Below are 9994 nucleotides of genomic sequence, written 5' to 3'. Positions count from 1 at the left end.
CGATCCATTAACACGTGTTGGCAGCTCGTCGTTGGGCCAGTTTTATCAGTAAACAGGCCGATTATTGGGCTTTTATAAAGTGGAAGCCATTGATGGGCCTGAGCCCATCAAATATTTCTGGGAATTTGCGGAGTAATGGATGATTTCACCTAAATTAAATTAAAAGAAAAACGGGAATATAGAAAAAGAGACGAGGACTTTGAGAAGAATGTAGGCTGATTTAAGCATAGGGGATCGTGAACAAAAAAAAATATCTCAGATCTGGAGCTACCGTCCGTGACCATTCTATTTTCTGAATCACCACTAAAATCATGCCACGTGTCACATTCCTTCAAAACCCTACTGCCTCCCTTCTGCACTCTAGGGTTTCCTTTTCACTAACCTACCAGCTACTGTAATTACAAGTTTTTTCTAAAGGAAAAAATAAAATCCAAGTTTTGTCAAAATAGAATTTCATTATCAATCACTTTTAAATTAATTATCAAAATAAAACTAAACATTTTATTTCCCACAGCTTATTTATTTGTTATTTTCAATAATTTAAATGTTTTTCTAAATAAATAAATTTAAATTATTGCAACAAAACTAAAGTTAAAAATATATATTGATCCCTAATTTATCCTATTATATATAAATAGTAATAATAATAATCATTAAAGTTTTGGATAAAACTATAAATATTTCGTTGATAAAATTATGCTCAACTTCTAAAAATGTTTATTATCTTCAAAAATTAAAAATTTGAGCTAAATGCATAAACAAAATAAATTAATAATATATGATTTAGGTCACACATATTTTTTTAAATTGTAATTAATAATATATGATTTAGGTCACACATATTTTTTTAAATTGTGTCCCTAATTAGATATATATATATATTTTTTGAAAATTTGGTTAAAAAAAACTCAAATCACAACATTTAAAATATTAACAAAACAAGTTATGAAAGACAATTTAAACATTTATTTAAAAAAATATACTATTATCTATGCGCTTATTAAGTATTTTAAAATTAATGTTTAAATAAAAAATACTTGAACGTTAATATTTTTAATAGATATATATTAAACATGTTAAAAAGAAAAAGGACAAGAAAGAAAGAGTGTAGCAAACTTAAAAAAGGGAATTTGAATAAATTATGAAGAGAAAAAGAAATTGAATAGAAAGGAAAGAAAGAACATAAAAACATATAGATAGATGCGAGTAGGGGAATGGCGATAATCGAGGGTTTTAAGTTAGCGTAGGCTTCACTTTATGGCAGTCATTGTTTCACGCAAAATATGGAAGGAAAAAAAGACAGTGGGACCCACGATCCCCCATAAGCGCGTGGGAAAAAACAAAATGGTACGGGAATTGGGATGAAGATCTCGCCTCGCGGGGGGTGGGGGGCAAGGTCGGTTTGCAGGGCTCGAGGCCGACTACGTGTCCCACCCTCTCACTTCCTCCCCTTATTCTACACTCGCTCGCACTCTATTCTCTCCCCACCCTTCCTTTTTTCTCATCCTTCTCCTCACTAGCGCGTGCGATACACGTCCTTTCATTCCTTCAGCGCGTGGGGCTCAATTGCTCCAGATATTGAGTGAGCCGGAAGGGAGATTTATGGTGCTCTGATCACTGATGATTCTGAGACCGCCGCTTTCCCTTTTCTTCTCCTTTCTTTTTAAATTCCACGTTTTTTTTATTCATTTAATTCGGATTATTCTAAGTGAAAAATGGGAACCAATTATTGGACTTATTCTTATTTCGTTATCTTTTGTTTTGTTTTATGGGAGATTGGGACAATTCCATTTTTCTTTAATTACACAAATTAAATAAATAACAAATTTCAATTTGTATCAAACTTAACGTTGGATCCATTTATTATTCTCCACTTTTTTTTAATTTACTCTTACTTAAATTATTTAAATAATTAAAATAATTTCCATGAAAAAAAAAACCCTAAAAAATTATTTTAAAAAATGTATAATGGAAATGCTTTTATTTTTATAAAAAACCATCAAAAAATAATATCAACTAAATTTAAAATTTATGGTTAGTGCATTAGGATGATAGAAAGTGCAAAAATTAAATATTCCGAAATTAAAAAAGACAGACCGACATAATGTTTAAGCTAGGTATTAGTATCAATTTAGTTTTTAAAATAGGTATTAATATTATAGTTTCTATTTAAAGTTTTGATTTATTAAATAGTGAGAAAACAATTAAATATATTTTTTATTTTTGCAAGAAAAAACTGTCATGCACAATTACACAAGGACTTCGGAATTTAGTTTGTGGGGTCCAGGAGATAATATTTATTATTAGTATTATTAATCCGTGGCTTTCGAAGTGGACAATATATAACAAAAAAAAATAAAATAAAAAATTAATGGAATGGCTTTATAAATTATTACTAATTATTCTTCTTCCAAAAATAGAACCACGCCACCACAGCTGTTAAACACAAACACCGTTGTTTTTAAATGTTTATTTATATTTATTTTAGGATTTATCGATATATACTAAAGTTAGATATTTGAAAAAAATAATAATAATAAATTGTAGTTATTGATGAAAAATTATTATTATTTCACGTTAAACAAACCATTATATTATATTATATTAATAATAATGGTGGAATTATTTTATATTAATAATAATGGCACAAAAGTTGGAAAACCTGCGGCAGATGGAGTAGTAATTAAGGCGAATGCATGAAGATTTTTTCAAGCAATAATTTCTTTATTTTTAATTAATTAATTACAAAAGTGGATTCGCTTAAAATATTAAACAGAATCATGTCGTTATATATTCTATTTATTTTTAAGATATGGTTATATACTTTACAGTTCATTTTTAAAAATATAAATCACATAAATGGGGCACTTTTTCCTTCTCTGTACGGACACGCATTGGAAATGCACACCGTCTCGAACCCACACATAAATGGGGCACTTTTCCCCTAGCTTCTCTTACTTTATTATTTTCTACATTTAAATATGATTTTTATTAAAAAAATATATATCTAACATTTTTTTTACCATATTTACAACTTGCAATTTACTATAAAAAAACACTAAATAAGTAAATCACCACCAATATTAGGTTAAAAAAATAAGTAAATACAAACAATTAAATAATTTATCAAAAGTCAAACTGCACCCAAAAAGAATCTTTCATTAATATTTTTGGCTTGTAATAACATGGCGTAATGATACAAAAATGTTAGCAAATTGATAGTAAATAACCGAATTGAAGAGTGGAACGAATGACTTTGTATAAGGGTATGAAAACCTCTTCCTAATATATAGCTTTTAAAATTGTGAAGTTGACGGTAATACATACTAAGTCAAAACAGACAATATAGTAGTGTGGTTGGGATGTTACATTAACTCATCACATTTGCTTCACAAACCTTAAATCCCGTCCACGGAGTGTAAAATGCACTTTTCAATGACAAATTTAATAAACGACTCTTAGTAGAGGAGCATCCTTTTGAAAAGTGAAGCCAATTAGTGTTATAATTAAAGACTTAGAAGTAGAGGAAGGAGGATTATTAAAGCAAAGTTGACTTTTAAAGAATACGTAATGATACAAGTAAGAAAAGAAAATGGGTAGTGGATGGATGAATGCTAAAAATGGCAAATGATAGAGAACCAATACCCATAAGCACCACCATTGCTTAAAACACAGCTATTTATATCAAAATAAAAAGTGGTTCATTTTTTCTCTACTCTCATTTCTAATTCTCAAAACCCACCCTAAAATGGACCACTCCTCCCAAAATTGCACCAAAAATATGTCGAACTTTTATTTTGGTACCTCGGTGGAGAGTTGGCACTCGATGATATCGGAATCTTTTGAAAACGACCACATTCAAAATTCTACACGCAATTCAATTCACCTACGTGTGTATAAAAAAGTGGAGATTCGAAGTATATCAATTTTGTGATTCGTCTATACATAATTTAAATGGTCAAACAACAACACATTTCGTATAACGTAATGTTCTAAATAATTTTCTTCTTATTACTCTTATTTTTTACTTGAGCTCGATTCATTAATGATTTATGTATGAATCAATTCGTTTAAATTTCAAGCTTAAGAAAAATAAGATAATGAAATTATTTGTAATTTGCAGTTAATTAATTTTTTAATATTAAATTTGTGAAAATTAATATTACGTCGTTTTTTCGTTCTTTTAGCTCGTGATAATATAAATACAAAAACATATATAATTTAAAACTTTTATCCTATAGATTTAGAAGTTTGATTAAAGTTTGAAAAAAAAAAAACCATTTTCAAACTTTGGTTTTCTTTTATAATGCCACATTACTGTGGTGAGAAATTAAGAATCAGACCATATCCCTAAAAGAAAAAAAAAAAAAAAAAGTTGAAGGTGCTCCGTATATATGTTTGAAAGTGATGGGAGGGCATTTCTTTTGTGCATTCAATAGTGAAAATAAAAATGAAAATGATAAACGTAAGAGTAATTAATGTTTTTCATCCACTAATAATTAAAAGATGTAATCCATTTTTTTTTTAAAATAATTTATAGTATAAAATAAACTAAATGAACGTTCTTAATAATGTTCAAATCGTTCATTTGGATCATTATACTTTAAAAAATTGACTAATTTGATCTCTATCGTTAAAATTTCAATACAAAATTTTCACATCGTGGACCCAACTTTATTGCTATATTTTAATAAATGTAATGAATGAAGTGTTATACTTAAATTTTGATCCAAATAAAAAAATATCACTAACTAAAAGGGATGTTTTTAAATTACATAGCTAAAGTGAGTAAAAGTTTAAAATTTATAGACTAAAATATAATATTTTAAAAGTATAGGGATTAATACGGAAAAAAAAAGACTATTTTTTAATTTAATAAAAAAATTAATTAAAAAAAAAGGGTTTTTTTTTTTTTTTTTTTTTTTTTTAATGATTATAAAGATGTGTAATTAAATGAGGATGAGAAGTGAGAATAAAGGGGAGAAGTACTTGGTGAAGATGAAGATTCGTGGCCCCAACGCCAAGCCAAAGGGCCGAAAGGTGCGGCTAAGGCCATTAGAGCTTTTCAGCTTTCTCTTTCACGTCCTCCAACAATCCCTATTTACTCTCATGCCAATTTTTATTTTTGTTTTACTTTATATTTATATAAATAATGATTTTACTTTATATCCACACACATTAATTAAGTCCCTAAAAATCAAAATTTAAGTGAAAAAAAAAAGTATTTAAATAATTTTTTGTGGCAATTAAATTTTATTTTAAAAACATTTTTTAATAATTTAATAAAAGGACAAGAAGTTGTAACATATAAGGAAAAAAAATGCAATAATTTGTTTAAGCTACATTATGATCATAAATGAGCAATAAGTCAAGTCATGCCCACTTTTCAATAAATTAGATCCGAATAGCAATTATTTATTTGTCGATAATTTGTTAAAACTAGATGGATCCGATGAGATATTATTTTTGTCATGTTACATGACTAAAATCATAATCTAAAATTTTATATTACACAAACAAAATTTTTTCGAATAAATCTAGACCAAATTTGAATAAGACTGATCACGACCATATGATTTTTTTTTTTTTTTTTTAAATTAAGTATGCGAATTTTTCAATGAAGCATGTAAGTAAAGGTAAGACATCGAAGAAAGACCTAAACATTCAATTATATAAACAATATGAGTTAAGTATGGAATGTAGTCGAGTCAAAGTACTAAATTTTGGATCGAATTTCAGATGTGGATTGTTACATGTTTATCGAGATATTTTATTTTATAATTTTATATGATCCCAGTCAGGAGAGAGAGAGTGAAATCATTTCTTCCCAAATAGGCTACATCCATTGTATGGACAAGGATAACTTTAATGAATTAAGCGTGTACTTTTAAGGGTAAAAAAAAAAAATATTTATACTTTTAAATGTTGATTTAAATTAATGCATATAATATAGTTTTTCATGTCCTTAATGTGATTCCCGTATAATATTTCTGACAAATTGTTCATTTCCCTTATGGACTAATATTTTTAATATAGTTTTTTGTATTACTTGTTTTGATTTTTATGTACAAATAAATTACAAAAGGTTTAAATAGAAAGTTAGAAACCCTACGTCTTCAGAATTTAAAACGTGATATAGATGTGTTAAATTTATAGATTTAACTAAAAAAAAAAACAATAAAATAAAAAAATTATAAGTAATTTACTGAAAAAGGACCCATCATAAAGAAAGGATTATCTTTGATGGGTTAGTTAATATTAATAAATATAATAATAATTTAAAATATTAATTGAAAAGAGCGGGAGAAAAAAAAAAGAAAAAAAGAAAGAAAGTCCGACAATAATTAGAAAGAAAAATTCTAGGGTTTCCGACAAATAATACAATCCAATCTATAGACAAAGCAGAAGGATTTGGGAGGACTTTAGCCGCTCTACTCAGACTTCCTTTTCTCTCTCTCTGCTCCATTATGAGGGTCGATGAAGAGCGTGAGAAGCACGCGCCTAAGAAGGCAATATAATACAAGAGGTCTAGGGGCGTTTTTAATGAATTTCTAGCCTTTTTATTTTCTATATATTTTTTTAATTAATATGTTTAAAATGATAATATAATAATTTTGAAAAACAAAAAATTAAAATAAAAATAATTATCATTTAAAAAGTGTTTAAACACGTAAAAAATTATTGTAAACAAAAGTGTTTATACCTTGTCTCTCTGCTTTATTTCTCTCCCTACAATTGTGTGTTATTATTGGAGAGAGAGAGAGAGAGAGAGAGAGAGAAAAAGGGTTTTTAGTGAGAGATTAAGAACAAAAAAAAAAAAAAAAAAAAAAAAAAAAAAAAAAAAAACAGAAAGAAGAAGAGAAATGGAAGGTGGAGAAGAAAGGGAGATGACGACGGGGGAGATAAAATGAACGGCAGAGTCTCCCATTTCTTCTCTCTCTCTCTCTCTCTCCCATAAACTCCACTTTTTTTTGTGCTCCACCAAAAAGCCAAAGTTTGTGGCAGTAATCAGCGAGCAGCGGAAGAGGAAGCAGAAGCAGCAGCAGAAGCAGAAGCAGAAGCGGCACAGCAGAAGCAGCAGCATTTCATCCGGTGCTTAATACAAAGAGAATGAAGATTACAAAAGGCTCCATGAACCCAACCCATCTCTGCTAATTTTGCCTTTTGTTTTTCTTTTTAATCCCTAAAAAAAAAAAAAAAAAAAAAAAAAAAAAAAAACAAAAAACAAAGAAAAAAATCTCCCCCTTCTTCCCTCCTTTTTCTGTCTACAAAATCTCTCTGCTAGAAATTCAGAGAGACCCCACATCCATATAACGCCTACATAGATTGAGTTCCACGATCCCAAATCTTTTTCTTCAAACCCCAAACCCAAACTGTATATATTTTCCCCTCATTTTCCCAATTTCTTTTGTTTCTATCTCAATTTTATATTTATTTTTATCATTTCTTATCTTGTTTTTCCATATATAAACCCTGTTAAACCTAAAATAGATCATAACTGTATATACTAAAATAGTCTAAGATTTACTAGTTTATGATTTGAAGGGTTTGTTACCAAATCTATGATTTTATGGTTTGTTACCAAATCATAGATTTGGAATGTAATCTTCATTATACGCATCTATAAATACATGAGGTCGTGACCCATATAGGTCATCGTGCCATTCAATCTAACATGGTATCAGAGCCATGCCCTAAACTTAGTCGTGCCAATAAATTGGTAAATCCTCAAATCCTCAAATATCGAACAAAGAACTCCTAAAGAAAAGGAGTCAAGCCCCTCCTCGAAGGCAGTCAAAAATGACTAAGACTCCAAAGGAGTCGAGCCTCGATTAAGGGGAGGCGCACTTTGTTCGAGGGGAGGTGTTGGATGATGGAAGTCCCACATCGACTAATTTAGGGAATGATCATGGGTTTATAAGTGAGGAATGCTAACTCCATTGGTATGAGGCCTTTTGGGGAAGCCCAAAGCAAAGCCATGAGAGCTTATGCTCAAAGTGGACAATATCATACCATTGTGGAGAGTCGTGTTCGTCTAACATGGTATCAGAGCAGAAGAAGGTTCATCTTGATAGGACTCATCCATCCTATGCCAGCAGCGGATAGCAGTATGCCCCACTTTGCCGCAGATCTGGCAGGAAGGACGAGCAGAAGGGCCACGACGATCACCAGCAGGACGAGAGGGTGCATAACCTTGAGAACGACCACGACCGCGATCCCTACGCCCACGATTCTTCTGCTGACCACCACGACTAGCATAATTGGCAGAAGATCCAAGATTTAACTGAAGTTCAGCCTGGTGTTGTAGTTGGCGAGCTTCATACGTCATTAGATGTGCAAACACATCATCAAGGGTGAGGGCTTCACTCTTGGTAGTCATTGAGGTGACGAAGGGATCATAGTCAGGGCCAAGACCAGCGAGAAGATACGCGATCACATCATCATCCTGCAAGGCAGAGCCGGCGGCGGCCAGCTCGGTGGCTAGCCCTTTGATCTTGCAAAAATAATTTGCAGCAGATTGATCTCGTTTCTTGGACGTGGCAAGCTCAACACGAATCTGAGTAGTGCGAGCACGAGTTGACGATGAAAACATCCGCTGCAGGGTATCCCACGCCTCCTTGGACGTAGTAGCGGCAACCACATCATGAAGAATCTCCTCAGACATGGAGGAGAGAAGGCCGCTAAGGACTTGTTGATCCTGATCATACCACTGATTATAGGCCGGATTAGAGACCAGCTCAGCACCAGCAGCAGTTGAGGAAGGGATCAGCTTGGCAGGTGCAACATTGGTGCCATCGAGGTAGCCCATAAGCTTCGTACTCCGTAGGTAGGGGAGGAGCTGGGCACGCCATATGATGAAGTTGTTTTTGGTTAGACGAACTGTGACAACATGGTGTAGAGGGATTGGATATTGTTTAAGGCCAAAAGTCGCCATGGTAGTTGAGACGGTGTTGGAGATGGTGGATGGAGAGGAGGAAGAAGACATGGCGAGGAGCTCCTCGTATATTTTTGCAATTCCAAGCTCATGTTGAGCGCCTCCTAGATACTAAAATCAAGTGGGTTCAATCTGATTGGGGTGGGGAATATCAGAAAATTCACAACACATTTTTTCGTTCCCTTGGAATTGGTCATCGTGTTTCGTGCCCTCACACACATCAACAAAATGGGTCTGCTGAACGCAAGCATCGTCATATTGTTGAAACTGGCCTAGCCCTTCTAGCTCATGCTCATGTACCTATTAAATTTTGGGACGACGCGTTTCTTACAGCCACATATCTCATCAATCGTCTTCCTACTCGTGTCATCGATAAAAAATGCCCCTTAGAGCTTCTTTTTCATACCCCACCAAATTACTCCTTATTAAAAATTTTTGGGTGTGCTTGTTGGCCTCATCTTCGTCCTTATAACAAACAAAAGCTCTCTTTTCGATCAAAGGAATGTGTCTTTCTAGGCTACAGTTCTTCACATAAAGGGTATAAGTGTCTTGACACCGATTCTGGTCGTGTCTATATGTCTAGAGATGTCATATTTGATGAAAATGTTTTTCCATTCAAGAGAGCCTCACCTAATTCTTCCCCAATCATGCAGTCGACGCATAATGCCCCTGATTTGTGCACCTTGCATTTGGGTAATAGCAGTACTAATTTGGAGAATGATCACATGCATATGTCTGGGCCTACTAACTCTTTGGATGCAGAAAATTTGGTGTCTACATCAGCTTCGGAATTGCCGCAACAATCCTCCGCGTCGCTGCCATTCGAATCGGCGTTGGTTGTTCCGCCAATGATTGAGGCATCGGCTTCTCCGCCAGCAGATGATATTGCGCAATGCCCGGTCGAATCCTCGGCCGTTGGTCAACCAACTGCTGTAGCATCGGTTGCTCCCCTCGCAACGGCTGATACGGCCGTCCCCTCAAATGTGGATTCTGCACCTACTACTCATCCGTATGGTACTCGATTGAAGCACAATATCAAGAAACCCAAGGTGCGTACAG

General features: G+C 32.7%; 1 non-coding gene across 1 annotated transcript; it reads right to left on the bottom strand.

The window, feature by feature from the left end:
* Nucleotides 1–8315: 8315 nt before the first annotated feature.
* On the bottom strand, nucleotides 8316–8455 carry LOC147789125 (small nucleolar RNA Z247). Its single transcript, XR_015412603.1, has one exon. It is a non-coding gene; the product is annotated as a small nucleolar RNA Z247 (small nucleolar RNA).
* Nucleotides 8456–9994: the final 1539 nt, after the last annotated feature.

Source organism: Cucurbita pepo, chromosome 16 (assembly GCF_057944985.1).
Source record: "Cucurbita pepo subsp. pepo isolate OVF chromosome 16, ASM5794498v1, whole genome shotgun sequence".
Classification (NCBI taxonomy): domain Eukaryota; kingdom Viridiplantae; phylum Streptophyta; class Magnoliopsida; order Cucurbitales; family Cucurbitaceae; genus Cucurbita; species Cucurbita pepo.
The sequence above is the reverse complement of the archived record's forward strand: the minus strand, read 5'-3'. Positions and strand labels throughout refer to the sequence as shown.